Below are 21281 nucleotides of genomic sequence, written 5' to 3' on the forward strand. Positions count from 1 at the left end.
TTCATCAAGGAAATATATATTAATACTACAGTGAGATACCACTATATGTCCAGCAGAATGCCTAAAATTAGAAAACACTGGTAATACTGAATGGTAGTGAGGACATAGAGAAAGAAAACTCTTATTTATTATTAATAAGAATTTAAAGTATTAACACACATTTTGGAAAATGTAGTCTCTTTAAAAGTTAAATTGCTTTAAAACTAATTATTTTAACTAGTTATTTATGTAAAATAAATGAAAGCATATGTTCTCAAAAAGACATAGAGAAATGGTTATTTCAGCTTTATTCATTATAGCCCAAATTTGGAAACAACTCAAATATAAGTCAGCAGCTGGATGGATAAACAAATTGTGAACTATTCATACAATGGAATAATATTTAGCAAGAAAAAAGGAACAAACCACTGATACACACACCAACATGGATCTCAAAACACTATGCTAAGGAAAAGAGTCCAGGTAAGGAAGGATCCAAATGTAAACAGGTTAAATAATGTGATTGTAATAGAAATATTACCAGTAATTGTCTGGGGCCATGATGGGAGATGACTGCAAACAACTAGAGGAAATTTTTTGGGGCAATAGAAATATCCTGTTACGCTGTCATATCCATTTATCATAATTTATCCAGTAGGACACTTAATGAATGCTTTTTGTTGAATGTAAAGTACACATTGATAAATTAATATAAAAAAGGAGACAAGCGACTTCATAAAAATAACCTACTTGATGCACAATTCACAAAAATGGAAATAAAAACATTCAATAAATTATGAGAATATCCTCAAAATCTTTGGAATCAGGAAAATTCCAATTGCCACCATCAAGATACTATTATAAATCCAAAAGATTTTGGGGCGCCTGGCTGGCGCAGTCGGTTAAGCGTCCGACTTCAGCCAGGTCACGATCTCGCGGTCCGTGAGTTCGAGCCCCGCGTCAGGCTCTGGGCTGATGGCTCGGAGCCTGGAGCCTGTTTCCGATTCTGTGTCTCCCTCTTTCTCTGCCCCTCCCCCCTTCATGCTCTGTCTTTCTCTGTCCCAAAAATAAATAAACGTTGAAAAAAAAAATTAAAAAAAAAAATCCAAAAGATTTAGAAAAATAAAAATGTCTAACAATATTAATGTTGACAGATGTGTACAATAATTTGAAACACTGTAAGTAGATTTATCAATTCATACAACCATTTTGGAAAAAGTTTATAATTATATGGTAAATTTTAATATCTACATCCTTTTAACACATCAAACTCTAGGAAAAAATGTTGGTCATGTACACCAAGAAAAATATGCAAGCATGTTTGAAACACCATTGTTTTTAAACACCCTTCTTTTTTAATAAGTTGAAACTGGAAATAATAGTTAACTATAATTTTTCCATACAATATTTTATAGCAACAGCAAAAAAACTTTGCACATAGCAACATGGATGCATTTTTCAAAACTAACATTAAACAAAAAGATGAAATCACCAAAGAATATGTAAAGAATGACTTAATGTATATAAACTTTAACAATGTTAAAATAATTGTCAGAGTACATACATAAACAATAATATTATAAAATATTAAACGTATGATATATCCAGAATTTGAATTAGTACTTAAATCTAGGAGAGGGATGTGATGTAGTAAGATACACAGTTTATTGACAATATCCAATTTCTAGCCAATGGTGTTATATGTAAGTGTAGTTACTTTAAACTTTATACTATAGTTTTATTGCACATCACACAAATGCGCGCACACACACACACACATACACACACAATTGTAAAATAAACCTCTCTCAGATATACTATAGACATTTCCTACTGCCCTGGAAGAACACGGTAAGAAGACAAAGGTACTTTGATACATGTAGAATAGGAAAGTAAATTTTTTTTAGCTCAAAAAGGAGGTTCCAGCATCCCTAAAAGTTGATACCAATAAGGAAGTAGCACCTAACTATGTAGATTAACTCCCAATAAAGGAAAGAGTAAGTAAAGACATTAGGAGGAAAATAAGTCAGTGCAATTAGTGAGTAGACAGAGTGTTGTCAGACTCCAGACATTCTAATTTTGCCTACTATATGCTTTCCCCTAGACCAGCACTAACAATTATATTCTCTGTCTGCTATAATTAAAGACAAAGGAAAACTGGTAAATACAGTTGTGGTTAAAAATAAGGCCTCGCATAGTATCAACAACAAAAGAAACAACAGGTGCTGGCAAGGATATGGAGAAAAAGGAACCTGCTTGCATTTTCAGTGAGAATGCAAACTGGCACAGCTACTCTGGAAAACAGTATGGAGGTTCCTCAAAGAGCTAAAAATAGAACTACCCTATGGTCCAGCAACTGTACTGCTGGATATTTACCCAAAGAATACAAAGACACTAATTCAAAGGGATGGATACATGCACCCCTAGGTTTACAGCAGCATTATTAACAATAGGCAAATAATGGAAAGAGCCTAACTGTCCGATGACTGATGAACAGATAAAGAAGATGTGGTATATATGTACAATGGAATATTATTCAGCCATAAAAAAAGAATTAAATCTTGCCATTGGACAACATGGATGGAGCTAGACAGTATAATGCTAAATATGAAGTAATTGAGTCAGAAAAAAGACAAATACTATATGATTTCATTCATATGTGGAATTTAAGAAACAAAAGAGCAGAGGAGAAAAAAAAAAAAGAGACAAACTGAAAAACAGACTCTTAACTATAGAGAACAAATTGATGGCTACCAGAGGATGGGTGGGGGAATGGGTTAAATAGGTGATGGGATTAAGGAGTGCATTTGTTGTGATGAGCACAGGGTGATGCATGAGTTGAATGGCTACTTTTATGGAATTCAGATAGAATAGCTTTTCTTCAAGCCTAAATTCCAAATTGTGAGTTAGGTTTTCATCTGTAGCTAACATTCCTATCTCCAAATTCCCCTTAGATCAGACTCTAGCTAGAACATACTCTTCTCATGGAGAATCATAAATGCACATCAGGCTTATTAATTTATACAGGTACATTTAATCAGTCTGCATCAATCTGCTAACATTTCATTAGCTAAAAGTCAGTGGGTCAGGGTAGTATCTTCCGCCTCAACAGAGAAGCATAGAGGAGTCAATATTTGCTGAATGACAATACAATTTCTCAAAGATGTAGGTGACTTAAAGTTGGGAAGCTGGATGAAAGTTTTTAAAGATAAGACCATGTTTGACTTTCCTGATCATGATTAACTATTTTTGAGACAAAATATTAAGGAAGGTATTAGTGACACCCACATATACAAATATATTTTAAAAGAATACTATACGTTTATATATTTCTAGTGAATATAGAATGACATTTTTGAAGTTATAATTCCTATACACTTTAAAATTCAAGTACATTATTAAAGCAAGAATTAACAAATTTGAAAAATTGTGTAAGTGTTCACATTTCTCTGAGTAGCTAAGAAAAGTTTTAGATAGGGAAGAAGAAAAAACTTTATAAAACATTTATTTATTTGTGCATTTCATCTACAGATATTTAAATGAACCCTATATTCTAAATACATGTTTAGACATAGAGATTGCTATTTATCAACTGATTCATGACTTCTAGGTTTCATAAAATCAGTTTTCAATCCCATGGATTACTCTATATTTTTACTTTCTCTTTGAAATTCATTTTTAATGTTTATTTTTGAGAGAGAGAGAGAGAAAGACAGAGCATGAGCATGGGAAGGGTAGAGCATAAAGAGACACAGAATATGAAGCAAGATCCAGGCTCTGAGCTGTCAGCACAGAGCCTGATGCAGGGCTTGAACTCACAAACTGTGAGATCATGACCTGAACTGAAGTCACATGCTTAACCAACTAAGCCACCCAGCACCCCTCAAATATTCTTTTAAAATAACACAATTTCTCTTTTTAGACAATGAATTTGCTTAGCTTGATGGTTGTTCAATCTCAATATCCAAAATATTTAAGGAATACTATCATTCTAATAAGTAAAGGACACAAATGGAATAATTCAAAGTTTACATATTGGTCAGGGGATTCTCAGTCTGCTTCAATATTTGGGTATAAATATAAATCACTAAAATAAAAACAAATAAATCCAAGAAAATAAAAGGAAATAAATTTGTTTTCGTCAGGATAATACTTATAAAGTATAACCCATGAGCATGCCAATATAATGATTATTTTCAATAAAACTTTGATAATAGCTTAAATGATTAATAGGATATTCATCTGAAATAACATAACTATATTTATTTCTAATGTTTTTCTAAATATCATCCACATAAAGTGTGGTACTCACATCTTGGATACAGGTAAATTTAAGGTGATAATAAATTAGATGTTGTCACAATGGCTTATAAGATGGGAACACTAGGTGAGAACAGGTATTAACTAATTCTACTAGTAAGGATATAAAAATACACAGAACTGACTGAGTCAGATTCACGGTAGTCATTGATGACAGACAGAAGTTAATCCCCTAGTCTCCTAGCAATGACTGTTCATCTTTCAAAGATTGTTTCAATTATACTGGCTTGAAGAAATCTTACCTTTTCCCCAAGCAGAACTATTTATCTTTTAGTCTCAAAGACCATAATATATGTACTAATTTGTTCTCATAAAAATGTATTCAACTTAGTGTACATTTATAATATAATTCAATAGTAAGCTTTGATAAGAATGAACTGTGTTTTATTTCACTTTCTATACTATCATCTGGCATAAAAGAGATCTTTGGAAAATGCTAACTAAAAGAAAATATATATAAACTCCTGAATGTATGAGAATGTACATATAGAGTAAAGGTTCTTAGGGGGAAAATAATATGAGGTGGGAAAAACTTTTTAAAAATAGGTGGAGAGGAGGGGTGCCTGGGGGGCTCAGTCGGTTAAGCGTCCAACTTCAAGTAAGGTCATGATCTCCAGATTTGTGAGTTCGAGCCCCGCGTGGGGCTCTGTGCTGACAGCACAGAGCCTGGAGCCTGCTTCGGATTATGTGTCTCCCTCTTTCTCTGACCCTCTCCTGCTCACACTCTATCTCACTCTCTCAAAATAGATAAATAAACATTTTTTTTTAAATAGGTGGAACGGAAACTATATTCCATTTTTCCCCTTTCCAACATGTGACTTTATAATAAGAAGTTATAAGAAGCATAAATATATTTCCAACTCTAAATTAGCTAAAAATCATTTTTGAAGATGTAATGGTCAAGATATGAGGAATATCTTGAAAACAAGATAAAACAAATGACAAATAGTCAATTGATGCTTTGGAAGCAAAAATGGAAGAAGAGAAACAGAAGAAAATAGAAATGTTATAATCATGTCAACTTTAAAAACAGGCTTAAAATTTAGTTAGGAATTTTGACAAGTCAGAGACTAGTATTGAATCACTGAATGGCTTTAACCAATAACGAAGTCTAAATGATACGCAAAGCTAAAGATTTAAATTTTTCAGGGAGCTCAGAGAATTCAGAATAGCATCCATATAAATAAGAAGGAAGATTCGTAACACTTTAAGGCGATCCCAGTGAGTTAGCTTTGAAGATTTTGGTTTATATCCTTTATATTTTATGTTTTATTGTTTTTTTTTTTTCAGAGGCAGTGCTCACTGGGGTCTGAAGCCTGATTCAAACACTCTACCCTTCTTTTCTTACTTTGGTGAAATTTCTATTTTAGTATACTGTTTCTATGGTGACAGACTTTGTTCTCATTAATGTTTTAGTAATGACTGCATGTTACAATGATAATATTTTGGATTGGTTGGGTTAACTAAAATACAGTATCACATTTAATTTATCTGTTTCTTTCTTACTACATTTTTAATAAAGCTACTAGAAATTTTAAAAGTACATTAAGTGACACATGGTATACTTAAAGTTTTTATTGAGATATAATTGGCATATAACATTGTGTAAGTTTAATTTATATGAAGTGTTGACTTGATACATTTATATGTTGCAACATGATTCCCACAAGGCTTTAGCTGATACATGTTTCATGTCACATAATGATCACTACTAATTTGTGGAGAGAACATGTAAGATCCAGTCTCTTAGCACATTTGAAGGATATAACACAGTATTGTTGACTGTAATCATTATTCTGTGCATTAGATCACCAGAATTTATTTATCTTCTAGTTGCAAGTTTGTACCCTTGAACGACGTTGCACCAGTGCCCCACCCCCTAGCCACTGGTAACCACAATTCTGTTTCTAGGAGTTCAGTTTTCCATAGATTCCACATATAGCTGATAGGTACCTTACAATATTTGTCTTTCTGTGTCTGACTCATCTCACCTAGCATAACGCCCTCAAGTTTATTCATGTAGTCACAAATGGCAGGATTTCTTTCTCATAATTGATATATACATATAGTCACATATTCTTTATTCTTTCATCTGTTGACAAACACTTAGGTTGTTTCCATATCTTGGCTATTGTATATTATATACATGTATTGAATATTATATACATTACACACAAATATCTCTATGATAATATTGCGGATATATTTTTGATATCCTGTTTTCATTTCCTTTGGATATATACCCAGGATTGTTGGATCATGTGGTATTTCTACTTTTAAGTTTTTGAGGAACCTCCATACTGTTTTCCATAGTGGCTGAACTAAACCAATTTACATTTTCACCAACAATGCACAAAGATTCTTGTTCCTCTACATCTTCTCCAACAGTTTGTCTTCTTGATGATAGCCATTCTAATAAGTGTGAGATGTTATTTCATTGTGGTTTTGATTTTCATTCTTCTGACAGTTAGTGATGTTGAGAATTTTTTCATGTACATGTTAGCCATTTTTACGTTTTTGAAAAAAATGTCTATTCAGTTCCTGTGCCCATCTTAAAATAGTTGTTGTTGTTGTTGTTGTTTGTTGTTGTTGTTTATTTTTTGCAATTGAGTTGTATGATATCTCTATATATTTTGGATGTTAACCCCTTATCAGATATATGGTTTGCAAATATTTTCTCCTGTTTCATAGGATGCCTTTTCTTTTTGTTGATTGATTGTTTTGCTGTGCAGAAGCTTTTTAGTTTGATGTAGTTCCATTTGATTTTTGCTTGTGTTGCTTGTGCTTTTGATCATGGCTAAGACCAATACAAAGGAACTTCTATCCTATGTTTGCTTCTAGGAGTTTGTCTTTAATCCATTTAGAGTCTATTTTTTTTGCATCTATTATTTTCTGATAGAAGTATAGCTACTACTGTTTTCTTTTGGTTACCATTTTTTTGGAATATCTTTTCCTATGCCTTCACTTTGAGCCTATTTGTGTCCTTAAACTGACATGTGTCTCTTGTAGACAGGAAATAGTTTTGACATATATATGTGTGTGTGTGTGTGTGTGTGTGTGTGTGTGTGTGTATATATATATATATATATATATCATTGACATTGATATATATGTATATATATATATATATATATGTATATATATATATATATATATACATATATATCAATGACAAGCTTCAGCTTGTCTAGCTCCTGTCTGTCTTTTCATAAACAAAATCTCGGCTTTTATGTGGTGAAATTCACTGATTATTCCTCTAATTTATATAGTTTCTGTTTCTTAAGAAAGCCTATCATAGCCTAAGACAAATAAAATTTCTAATGTAGTAATTATTTGCTTAGTTTTATAAATAACATCCTAGTATTTAATCTATTAGTAATTAATATCTGTATATAGTATGAGGGGTTTATTTTCCTTTCCCTTCCATAAAAATAATCTATTGTCCCACCACCATTTTTAGGATAACCCTTTCTTTCCCAGAGATCTCTAAAGCTACCTGCCATGTGTCTAGGGTATCATAGGTGTATTTCTAGGATCTGTACTATCTTTAATTGGTCAATTGTTTTTATCCCTACCATAATAGCAAACTCTCTTCTTAACAATAATTTTATAATGAATCTTGATATTTGCTAGGTATAGCAGATATCCTTCTCATGATAAGCCTTCATCTTGTGTTTCTTATTCAGAAAAGGGTTGGTTCATTATGCCCATCTCATCTTTCACAACATACTAATATTAATATCCTCATAAAAGCACTTTGAGGCGTGCCTGGGTGGTTCAGTTGGTTAAGTGTCTGACTCCTGATTTTGGCTCAGGTCATGATCTCATGGTTCATGAGATTGAGTCCCACGTTGGCTCTGTGCTGACAGTGTGGAGCCTACTTGGGATTCTCTTTCTCCCTGTCTCTCCGCCCCTCCCCTACTCACTCTCACTCTCTCTCCCTCAAAATAAAAACAAAAACACCAAAAAAACACTTCGAGATACCTTTAATAATGTGTTATATTTTAACTATGAATGTCATGTATGTATTATACCTTTATTTTTTATATTCCTTAATGTTTCATATGATTGTAAAATTATATTTTTGAATTTGTGTTTTTAAACCCTTTATTGGTGCTGTATTGAATGGCATTTATTTTTTGTGCTTTCCACTTACAGCAAACATTATCACTAGATTCTGCCATTACTTAGAAGTTTTCTGCAGTGTTAATGTGGTCACTGGAGGCTTTGTTTATTGTTTTTCATCTTTATATCATTTAATATATTTTTTGCATTTTTTTCAGTGGCTAGAAATTCCACTACAATATTAGTTAGAAGTGATAATAGTGGTCTTTGCCTTGCTGTGATTTTTCTTAATGTTTACTTATTTTTGAGAGTGAGAGAGAGAGAGTGCAAGGGGGGAAGGGGCACAGAGAGAGGGAGACACAGAATCTGAAGCAGGGTCGAGGCTCTGAGCTGTCAGCACAGAGCCTGACGCAGGTCTCGAACTCAAGGACGGCGAGATCATGACCTGGGCCTAAGACAGATGCTTAACCAACTGAGCCACCCAGGTGCCCCAGGCCTTGCTGTGATTTTTAAGGAAATTTTTCTGCCATTTTAACTTTAAGAATAATGATCGCTAGAGTTTGGGCAGATACAGTTATGACTACTCATGTGCAAAACTATGCCTCAGGAAGAGCAAACAGTGGCACTAAATAAATACCTGTTGAAGTGATGAATTAATGAAGGAAAGGATATTAGAGATTAGGGTATTGTTCCTTATTTACTATGAAGATTCATACTTGTATGTGGGCAGGGATATCGTTACAAATAACTTTAAATATATTTGAATTTACTCCCATAAAATAATTCTTGTGAGAAAGAAACTTCAACATTTCTTCATTATTTATTGTATTTGTGCATATTTGATAGTGTATATATCTGAGCACCAGCTATCATATGTGATCTAGGGGAAAATTGGCAATGCCTCTGAAAATTATTCAAAGCATGGCTTAAGGTGACTACCACAATTACAGGCTTCATTTTCCCAGAAAGCTTTTCTGTGGACTGTAAAAGCTTAACTAAATGTTAGCAACTTGACAGGCTGCACCTGCAAAAGGAATATTTTATTTCTAAATTACTATTCTGTAGACCCCATAATATTTAATCTTTTAAAGTGCCATAGCGATTCAGAGTAGATAAAATTGAAATGCATGTTTTCCAGAAGACAGGGACCGAAACCTATTAAGCCAGAAAACCTAGACCATTAATTTTCTTCTACCGTCTGTAATGGGAGGTTTGTGATAGACTTGTGAGTGATCCCTTTCCTCAGAGATCATTTCCTGGCTCTGTCTGTGTTCAGTAAGATGTAATATCATCCCCCTGATAATAGGTATTTGTTACTTAGCAACAAGTTCTACTTGTATATACTACAATTCATGGTTAATATATCTACACATTCTCTCGAAAAATGAATAGTTACAATGTTTTAGGCTGAAATAATACTTAAATTGAACTGAATGTTTTAAAAATTCAAACCAACTCTGCTAAAGTCTCTGAAAAAAAGAGAATATTAAACTATGAAATAATCTACACATAAGATAAAATAAACATGTTCAGTTTGAATATCCATATCTCCTATTTTGTTTTTTAAATGTTGAAACTGAATAAGAGTTAATAGTAAAAACAAAGTAGGATTTTTTTAGGAAAATGAGGGGGACAACTTCATTTGAATAGATTTCTCCAGGTGAGAAATTGAAGTAAAACTGTAAATTCAGAATGACTAAATACTAATGAGGCTGTTTGAACGCTGAATGTGACCAAAGCCCACTTCAATAATACGAGAATATTTGTTGGGAAAATGAAATTTTCTGGCACTGTGATTTATGTGACATTATATACATTTTGGCTCAAAAATAAAATAAGATGCCATAACATAAAATAGAACCATGTACAAATTAACCTGTCAAGAAATAAATACGGTTGATTCAGGACAAGTTAAGTCCCCATTACTATAAAAAATTAAGTAGAAACTGGATTATGTTTTGAGAGGGAAGCCAAGTAGGAAATTTATGCATTGCTAGAAAGTGGTACATATTAACTATGATTAATCCTGGTTTTCAAATTAAATAATAACAATAATAAAAAGCCTGCAGTCATTACGTTATTTTTCCAAAAGTAATTACTCATTAGTTTTTTTTATAGGTGACATACGATTTAAATTTTTTAACAGAACAACTTTAGTTTTTAGAAGCATCTATAACTAAATGTTAAGTGTATTTTGCTAGTCATATAAGAGACTATTGATGTGAAACTATCAATGTGAAATATGATCTTGTCAACACATCCATTCAATATTTAAAATAAAAATTTTAAATACGTATGATAATGATTCTTAAGCTTCTGGAATGTCATAAACCCTTTTAAAATATAATTAAGCTGAGACTCTAACCCAGGAAACTGGATATATATATATATATATATATATATATATATATATATATATAAAGTGGTCTTAAGTAGTGTCTCAGTATTTACATTGGAGAACTCTAGTAAAATTCAATGTTTGATGAAAAGGTATTATAACATAATTGACATAAAAAGCTATCATTTGCTCTTCTGATGTAATGATATTCAGTATACAGTCTGTTTTTCTTCTGCCAATAATAGATTTTTTAAAATGGCATAAAGCTAAGAAAGGATTCTTTTGATTCTTATTATTCATATTCTTTAGCACCATTCAGATGAGATTTCTTTTAAACAGAAAGAAGTCAAAATTTTGTGCTGCATGATGTTTCAATAGTCAAATTCTGTGCACTTAAAAGTATTTTTATAGATCTCTCTTAAACATGTCAAGGGGTAGGTGGAAGAATAAAATTTGAAGAATAGTAATATTTGATGTATTGAAGCTTAGAAGAAAACACTGATTTCCATTTGAAAATTAAAAAAAATCCATTTCTTATTCTATAATCCTGCTCTTATTACTACTTTAACTTCCAACAATTACTACCAGGAAGTTTAAATTCTTTTTAGTGTGACCTAATATATCTCACTACTACAGCCTTTAACTTCTATCCCTGGATTCAGTTTGATTATTATGCACAAATTAATTATAACACAATTTCATTCTTTGTGGTGGCCATGTAGTTATCTTCTTTTCTTAATTTTGAGTCAAAGAAGAAAGGATGTGTTAAAAAATTGTGTTTTTTCAGAACTACTTCATACCTTACTTCTTCATTTTATTTGCTTTGTATACACATGTAAAACTAAGGTGTAACTCCTTATTATTATAATATTTCAAATAAATATTCTAGGTAAGTTTTTAACTTATTATAATATACTTATTTATTTCCATAATTTTAATTTAAATGTTATATGTTATGATTAGTCCCATATACATAGAAACTTCCCTTTTGAGGAACAAAGTTATTTTACTGAAAAACAAGTTATGTGTGATCATATTCTATGGTGTTAGCGTACTAAAAATATATGAAATATCTTTTTCTCAAGATTCCAGAACAGAGCAGACACTGCTCTATAGTCCTGGGTATTTTACTATGCTGCTGAGTTAATATCCTTTGGTTTTTCACTGATAGGTGAGTTTTGGGAAAGAATCCCAAGTGTTCTTTATAATATCAATAATTGTTTTTATTCTCTGTAATACAATACAAATAAAATTTTTTATCTACTCTTTTAAAAAGTGAATCATACACTGTTTTTCCTTTATGCCAATGAACTTTATTGGAAAATTTACATACACTCGTGTCTTTTTTTTAAAAAAAATTAATGTTTATTTATTTTTTGAGAGACAGAGCATGAATGGGGGAGGGGCAGAGAGAGAAGGAGATGCAGATTCTGAAGCAGGCTCCAGGCTCTGAGCTGTCAGCACAGAGCCCAGCGTGGGGCTTGAATCCCTGACCTGTGAGATCATGACCTGAGCCAAAGTTGGACACTTAACCGACTAAGCCACCCAGTTGCCCCTACACTCCTATCTTTTTAAAAATGTCTTTCAAGGGTGCTTGGGTGGCTCAGCTGGTTAAGTATCTGACTCTTAATTTCCGCTCAGGTCATGATCTCATGGTTTTGAAATCAAGCCCTGCATTGGGCTCTGTGCTGACAGTGGGGAGCCTGTTTGGTATTCTTTCTCTCTCTTTCCTTCTCTCTCTGTTCTTCCTCTGCTAATGTGTGTTCATGCTCTCTCTCTCTCTCTCAAAATGAATAAATAAAAACATTAAAAAAGAAAAATAAAATGCCTTTCAGATAGGAGCTAAGATGGTAGTGGAGTGGGAGGACCCTAGGCTTGACCAGGGTCCCTTGAACACAACGAGATAACTATCAAATCATTCTAAATACCCCAGAAATACACCTAATGACTGACAGAACAAACCACAACTAGAGGGAGAGAAGAGGTAACAAGGAGGAGGGTAGGAAGGGCAGAGATGTGGTTTGGAGGAGAAATGTATGGATGGCAGGTGCTGTGAAGGGGAAGGAGCCATGGTCATGGAGAAAGGTGAGAGAGAGAGAGAGAGAGAGAGAGAGAGAGAGAGAGAGAGAGAGAGAGGAGCACACAGGGGAATGCACAAGGAGAATACTTCTCCAAAGCTGTTGGCTGGGAAAATAAGAGAGCGTTGATTTTCAGAAGTTCTTGCCACCAGCAGGGCTTAAAGCCTTGAATTTGAAAGGTCAGCAGGCTTGGCTGGGAATGAGTCCTGAGGGCACTGTCCTACTCCTGGGCAGAAGACAGGCAAACAACCCTGGGGAATGATGGCATGAAAACAGTGATCTCAAGAGTGTCTGCAGCACACAGCAGGGGAGATTATTCACATTTCTTGGAGTGTGTCCCTGAGGGGTAGCTTTCATGGAGACCCCCTTCTGGGGACAAAGAGCTGCAGGTGCTATTTCCCTCCCCCCAGCCCCTCAGCATAAAAACACAGAGCCAACTGCAGAAAGCAGCTCAGCCTTGATAATGGCCGCTAAACTTGTTTATACCAAGTCCCACACTTCTGCAATCTGCCACCACTGCCTTTCTTGGTCAAGGCTGCTGAAGTTCCAGCACAGTGAGACTCTGCTCCAGATGACTAGTGTAGGCCCCTGTCCACAGCATGTCCCTAAATCCTCGAGTTTTAATGTTTATTTATTTTTGAGACAGAGAGAGACAGAGCATGAATGGGGGAGGGTCAGAGAGAGAGGGAGACACAGAATCGGAAGCAGGCTCCAGGCTCTGAGCTGTCAGCACAGAGCCTGACGCGGGGCTCGAACTCATGGACCGTGAGATCATGACCTGAGCCGAAGTCGGATGCTTAACTGACTGAGCCACCCAGGCACCCCTAAATCCTCGAGTTTTAAAAGTCAGTAGGCTTGGCTGGGATAGAGCCCTGAAGGCACTGTACTGCTCCTGGAGAGAAGGCAGGCAACAACCAGGAGGCAGGCCACAGCTACTTTTTACTAGATATGTGTCTCTGTAGGCAAGGTCAACAAAAACAAAAATAAACTATTGGGACATCATCAAAAGAAGAAGCTTCTGCACAGCGAAGGAAACTATCAACAAATCTAAAAGTCAACCTACAGAATGGGGAAAGATATTTGCAAATGACATATCAGATCAAGGGTTAGTATCCAAAATCTATGAAGAATTCATACAACTCAACACCAAAAAAACAAATAATCCAGTTAAGAAATGGGCAGAAGGCATGAATAGACATTTGTTCAAAGAAGACATCCAGATGGCCAAAAGACACATGAAAAGCTGCTCAACATCACTCATCGTGATGAAATACTACCTCACACCTGTCAGAATGGCTAAAATTAACAACACAGGATACAACAGATGTTTGTGAAGATGTGGAGAAAGGGGAACCCTCTGACACTGTTGGTAGGAATGCAAACTGGTACAGTCATTGTGGAAAACAGTATGGAGGTTCCTCAAAAATTTAAAAATAGAACAACCCTGCTAGGTATTTATTTATCCAAAAGATACAAAAATACTAATTTGAGGGGATACATGCACCCCAATGTTTATAGCAGCATTATCAACAAGAGCCACACCACAGAAAGAGCCCAAATATCCATCAACTGATAAATGGATAAAGATGTGGTGTATATATACAATGGAATATTAATCATAAGAAAGAATGGAATCTTGCCATTTGCAACAGCTTGGAGCTAGAGAGTATTATGCTAAGTGAAATGAGTCAAAGACAAATATATGATTTCACTCATATGTGAAATTAAAGAACAAAGCAAATGCTCACAGGGGGAAAAAAGAGAGACAAACCACGAAACAAACTTTAAACAAAAAACTTTATTCACTTTGAGAGAGAGAGAGACCATGAGTGGGGGAGAGGCAGAAAGAGAGGGAGAGGGAGAGGGAGAGAATCCTAAGCAGGCTCCACACTGTCAGAGTGGAGCCCATTGTGGGGCTGAACCTACAAACGCGAGATCATGACCTGAGACGAAATCAAGAGTCAGACACTTAACTGACTGAGACACCCAGATGTCCTAAGAAACAAAGTCTTCACAATAGAGGACAAACTGATGGTTACCCGAGGTGCAGTTGGTTGGGAAAATGGGTTAAAGAGAGGAGGGGGGCGGGGATTAAGGAATGCTCTTGTGATGAGCACCCAGTGATGTTTGGCAGTGGTGAATCACTAAATTGTACATCTGAAACTAATATTACACTGTATGTTAATGAACTGGAGTTTAAATAAAATATATATAATATAAATATAAAAATATAAAACATCTTTCACTATCAATTTTCTGTCTTATCAGTGGCACCAAGTATTGTCCTTTTTTAAAGTATTGTCCTTTTTTAAAGTATTGTCCTTTGAATAAAAAAAACTGTTTCTCTGATGCAGGTTCTCCTTAATTTATGCAAAGTCACTGTTAACAGGTACAGAGTTCTGCATATCATCCGTTCCCTCTTGTCTGAGGGTCTTAATTAATCCATCCAGTCTTCCATAAGTCCCCAAGATATTTTACAGCCACGATGTGTCCACCCAACCTAGATGTTGGAGACATGATGGTAAATAAAGTGGCAATTGCCTTTTCTTCATGTAATAGATGCATTCTGTGTTCCTGAAACTGAGTGAAGTGAATTGTCTCTGTTAGGGAATTGGGAGCTAGGAGAGCCAACCTTGAATCTTAGATAGGCAGCTTCCAAATTGAAAAAACAGGGCTTCATTTTTATTTTATTTTACTATTTCTCTTTTTAATCTTGTAGGTTTTCTGATAACATTCAAGAACTTAAGGATTTGATCCCTATTTGTCCTTATTTACAAGGAAAGAATCATCAAAGTAATTACCCAATGGCTATATTTCCTAAAACCATATGTCGATTCCTCTGTCAGTAACATTAATGTCATAGACTGGATGAACTATTTTAAATTTGTCAAAATTTAGAGCTCAGACTCCACAGCAGGTCACATATTTCACTGGCGTGGTATTTGATTCTCATATCTCAGCCTTCTTGAAATTGTTCAGCTTCTGTCCCTCAAGCATCAAATTTAAGACAGATGCTAAGGAGCTTCAAATGCTTCAGTAGTGTAATGTCTTCCACTATCTGTTCCCTTCCATACACACAAACACTGCTTCTAATTACTGGGTAACATTTGATCTATGATGTTTTGTTTTCTACCAGTTTTTCTATATATAATTGCTTGACCTATTTTTTTTAACTTGGGATTTATTCATATGCAATGTTAGTTCTATGATTCACTCAGTTATATGTGATTTTTTTTCCTAGCAAGAAATACATTTCTTTTTATGAAGTTGCTTATGACATTATTTCCATGCCAAAATTAATGATATTGAGCTTGTGTAATGTACTAATTTTTTTTTAAAGGAATGAAATCCTGGCAGCTGTGCTAATCCAGGAGACCATCACTCCACAGCATGACATGATTTCCAGTTCAGCAATCTGAAGCTTGTTAAGATCATCAGAAATTGAAACTGAAATAATTTATTTTATTTGACATTGATAGATTGAAATTAAAATATAAATGAATTAGATATGTTATAGATAATTAGTTTTCAAAACTCCACTTAACTTAGGTGTCAGACTTTGGAGTACAAATTCCATTTCAAAGATTATTTTCTGACTTTCCATGACAAACAGATGGTCCCCACTCAGAGAGAGAGGAAAAGAAAAAAAATAAACTTTGTAAATTTTTAAAACAGCATAGAGCCAATTTGAAAATATCTTTTAGCCTACATTTAAATAAATAATGAGCCAATGTCAGTTAAATATGTCTGACTTCCAAACCATGATGGCCCAACAGTGCTACAGGGGCCTTCATAAATTTGAGCTGTCATCTGGGATATAGGATCTCAAACACATTTTAAGTAAAACAACGACTTAAATTAAGACTTTTGGCAATGATTCAAAATACTATAATTATCCAGTAATCTTCAAGAATATTCACAGATGGAATCAACATATTTAAAATGCTCAGTTACTATTGTAATCATTTACAATTATATGAGTTGTATTTTGAAGTAAGTGAAAGTGTGGTACAATACTTCTGTATCAAGATTTCTACAGATCAACTTTATTATGTATACCAATAGGATGAAAGCAAATGAGACGATAGCACTCAGTTGTCTTCTTCCTCTTAAAATATGTTAAATCTCCATAAGCATCAAACCAGAATGTTATCAGGCACTTACAATGGAATGTTTTTGTATACTTACACATTTATAGGACACTGGTCCTCAATTTAATATTTGAAACTTTAAAAAATATGTAAGAATGACAATCATCATAAAATTCAGATCTATTTATTCTTGTTTGAGCTCTTGGGAGTGGTTTGGTTGTTTAAAAAATATTCACAGAGTATTCTAATGAATTGAGAGAATTTAGAATCAATTTTATAATTAATCATATTTAAATACTTTCTTCTCCATTCAGTTTGTCAACTTAGATCTAAAAAATATACTGTCCTCCAAAATAACTTTGGTAGAAATTAGATAAAGATCTCTAAACAAAAGTAATAATAACACATGTCCAGGAAATTTAAAAATAATAGTTGAAATCTATTGTGTCTAAATTAAAATAATATAAAAAGGAAAGAAGTTGTAGTTAAACATGCTGGAAGTAGTATTTGCATTTATTTTTACTCCTTCCTGAAACCAACAAGCAGTAAAGAGAATAAAACAAAAGATGCATAAGCATAAATTGTAATTTTGAAAATTAGGTAAGAAATCCTGAATGATTTGTGTTTTAGCTTTCTCCATTTGGTTAAATACTACCAAGAGACAAACCAACAAAAGCAGAGTAATTTACAATACAGTTTCTCACAAGGATTCAGTTCTCTCTGAAGGCCAAGGTTTTGGTGGAGCTGAAATCAGAAGGTATTGAGTAAAATATTTAAAGAGTGCATAGTGAAACTCCCTGATTCCATTCCTCTACCTGCACAGCCAACAAATGATTCTCTCAGACCTGGGCAGAAGACAGTTTTAACTATGTGGAAAAACCAATAGAGATTATCTCTAAAATTAGCTGTGAGCTGATGTGACTCATTGAGATGCAATGAATATTTGGACATTACAGAAAGAGATACAAGATACTAGATTACCACCAACTTTTCTCATCACCCCATTCCTTGTCTTATCAAGATACTGGATACTTTTCTCTGGGGTGAGTTTATGAATCAGAAGGAAATGTCTATTGATGTTTGGAATTCCCAGAAGAAACAGCCTTATTCTTGCCTCAACATTAATCCAAATACCCAGCAGGTCACCAGCTCCATCAATATATGAGAATGTCTTCTCATATTAAATTGATTCGTTAATAAATATAGGGAGATAATCAATCATCTAATATTTGAAAGGCAGTTTTAACATGAAAGAGAAAGAACACAATATATCCAGAAGAAAAATAAATTGGACATGAAACAAAAATGCAAGAAGCAGAAAAAATATAAAAAAGAACTAAAATCGCTACTGTTAATATATGGAGATAATGAAAATAACTTACATTCGTGAGTCAAAGATAAAATTCCCCCTAAAAAAGTGAAATTCAAAAGTAAAGAGCAAGCTTTAGAAAATTAACAATAGTATTACTCTAATAAAAATTGAAAGAAATGTTATATAATACAGTTAAGGACATACTGGAGAAAGTAGATAGACAAGCAGTATTATAAAACAAGAGAAGATAGTAGGTGAAATTACATCAAAGTGCAGGACACTTAAGATGGAACTTATATGTATACCAGAAATAGAGAACAAAGAAAATATGAAATGTCTAAGAAAAATTTCTAAGATATTAAATAACAGAATTTTCCTAGAAGGGTCCAATAAAAGCTCAACAGAGTTAATGAACAAAGAATCACACCAAGACACATCAATGTGATACTACAGAAAACTTTAAAATAAGTGATAAACTTAAAAAGTTCCAGTGGGGGGAAATAAAAAATAAAATACAGTCACATAAAAAGCACTGGGAATCAAAATAGCATTGCATGTATATAGCAAGCAAGCAAGCAAACAAACAAACAAAAACAAACGAACAAAAACAAAACAAAATGTTTTATATGTGATGCAGCATAGAGAATAGTTTGGACATAATTATCAAGGACAAGAATACTTTTAATAGTTGGAAGTAGCAAAGAATGCTGAACAGATGCAACAGTCACCCATTCTATTTGCCTGCCCAATACTCTCTCAAATAAGTAACTTCTTCAACCCTATCTCATGCGATTTTTTAATCACATTGTTATGAATCATTGAAGCTTTAATCAGTCATGACAAATACATGTCCATAAGAGTGGAAAGAATGACCAAACATGGCGCCAAGTTCCCTGTAGTCTAGAGAGAAATGATTTTTTTTTCTATGACATTGGATAGAGGCATGGTACTGTCATTCTTTTGGGATCAAAAGCTTTAAGGCTAATACATTGTGGATATATTGTAACTACCTTTAATTAGCCAGAATAACAAGTCAGCTAAAGTAAGAAAAATGGCATTAGTAATAAAAGAAAACACAGTGAAGCAATGACAAAAAGTGGCTGGCTGGAGGAACACAGAACTCTAGCAAAAATGAATGACCCACTGCATGTAGCTAGGTAAGAGGCAGATGATCCCCAGCACCATATATATGGAGCTAACATATTTCCATTTTGTATAAAATATCTTAATTTTGATAATTCTCATTTGCAATTGTTATTGAATCCAAATTTATCTGTGAAAAGGTTTGTTTTTTTCAATGTGGAGAAAGGATTATTGTTGTTAATAATTTGTTGTTAATATTGTTGTTAATAAGTTTCAATGCTAATTGATAGTGGAGAAACAATATTGTGTGTCTGTGTGTGTGTGTGTGTGTGTGTGTGTGTGTGTGTGTTAATAATCTTAGTGTCAAATTTGGGATCAAACAATATTTTTTAAAATGCTCAAGTTTTAGGGGCACCTGAGTGGCTCAGATGGTTAAACATCCAAATCGATTTCAGTTCAAGTCATGATCTCACAGTTAGTGAGTTGGAGCCCCCCTGTTGGGCTCTGCACTGATGGTATGGAGCTTGCTTGGATTCTCTCTCCCTCTCTCTCCTCTCTTTTTCTCTCTCCTTTCTCTCTGTCCCTCCCCCATTCACAGTCTGTGTACTCTCTCTCTCTCAAAATGAATACACTTTAAAATATAAAATAAAATATTTAAATTTTAGTAACATGAAAAAAAAATTCTGGAAATAGGACTTTTACTTACATGTATGAAGAAGAGGCCATTTTAGAACAATTTAAAAAGACATAAACTTAAGAGACAATACAGTGATGTTGAAACATCAAGTATTAGAATCTAAGATTCTGGAGGATAAAGAGTTGCAGCAATGTGAAGAGAATGCAGTTGTGTTTTCCTTGATGACCTAAGATAATTATGGACACAGAGCAAGAGCGTGGGTATCTGGGCTTTGGTCTGGCTGGCAAAGGGCTACTTTTGGGAGGTGGAAAAACTGCAGATTGCTTTTGAAAAGCAGAGCTTTGTTGCTAGCAGTCTCAGCATGCAACAGAGACAAGGATTATAGGTTGGTATTTGCCAGGAGGATGGCAAATGTCAACAAATCAGGATCTCAGTTTTTAATCCCTGGAGAGCTACAATTTAGGTAAGCAGAAATTTAGTAAAACTGCAAACCACACTCAATTTAGCTCAGCCTCTAATTGAATTACAGTTATTATCCCCCACTCTAGCTGTCTAGCAGAGGAAAGGGTGAACCTCTCTAGAGAAAGATCATAACCAGCCTCTATAATTTATTAGGCACTCAGAATTCAAACAAAAATTACTAAGTATGTCAAAAGATTGGAAAATATTATTCAAAATTAAGTCTTAAAAATTTAAACAAAAAAATAGTAATAGACTTATGGGTGACCCTGATACTAGATTTGATAGTTAAAGACCTTGAAATAACAGATTGATTTGTTCAAGAAAATAAAGAAAAATTGGAGAAAAGGTAAATTAGGATTGGAGAAATTCATCACCAGTGAACTTTACAAAAATAAAACAATAACACTAACAGGAAAAACAATAACAATTCTGAATAGGTACATAGCTGTTAGCATAGACTCAAAGATACAAAGCAAAAGTAGACACAGCTAATGAAATAGACAAATCAATAATTACAGTGGAAACTTACACACACCTCTTTCAGTAACTGAAAAAAAAAGCAGAAAAAGCAAGGATATAGAAGTTCTAAAAAACATAATTTACAAGTTTGGCCTCCTTTATGTACAGAACACAGAAATCACAGACTACACATTCTTTGAACTTGCACATGGTATGCTTCCCAAATTTAAGTGCCTCAAAAAACTTCCAAGAATTGAAATAATGTAGATGACTTCCAGTTGCCAAAATGGAAGGAGCTTTATAAAAATTAATATAAATAATTTAGAAAACCGCCAGGCTTTAGAAATTAAGAAAAACAATCATATTAGAAAATGTTTTTAACTGAGCAATCCTTAAAACTGTAAATGTCAAAACATTAGGATGAATCTAAAATTGAGCTTACAGAGACAGTTAAACT

The sequence above is a fragment of the Prionailurus bengalensis genome, chromosome C1 (genome assembly GCF_016509475.1).
Source record: "Prionailurus bengalensis isolate Pbe53 chromosome C1, Fcat_Pben_1.1_paternal_pri, whole genome shotgun sequence".
Taxonomy (NCBI): domain Eukaryota; kingdom Metazoa; phylum Chordata; class Mammalia; order Carnivora; family Felidae; genus Prionailurus; species Prionailurus bengalensis.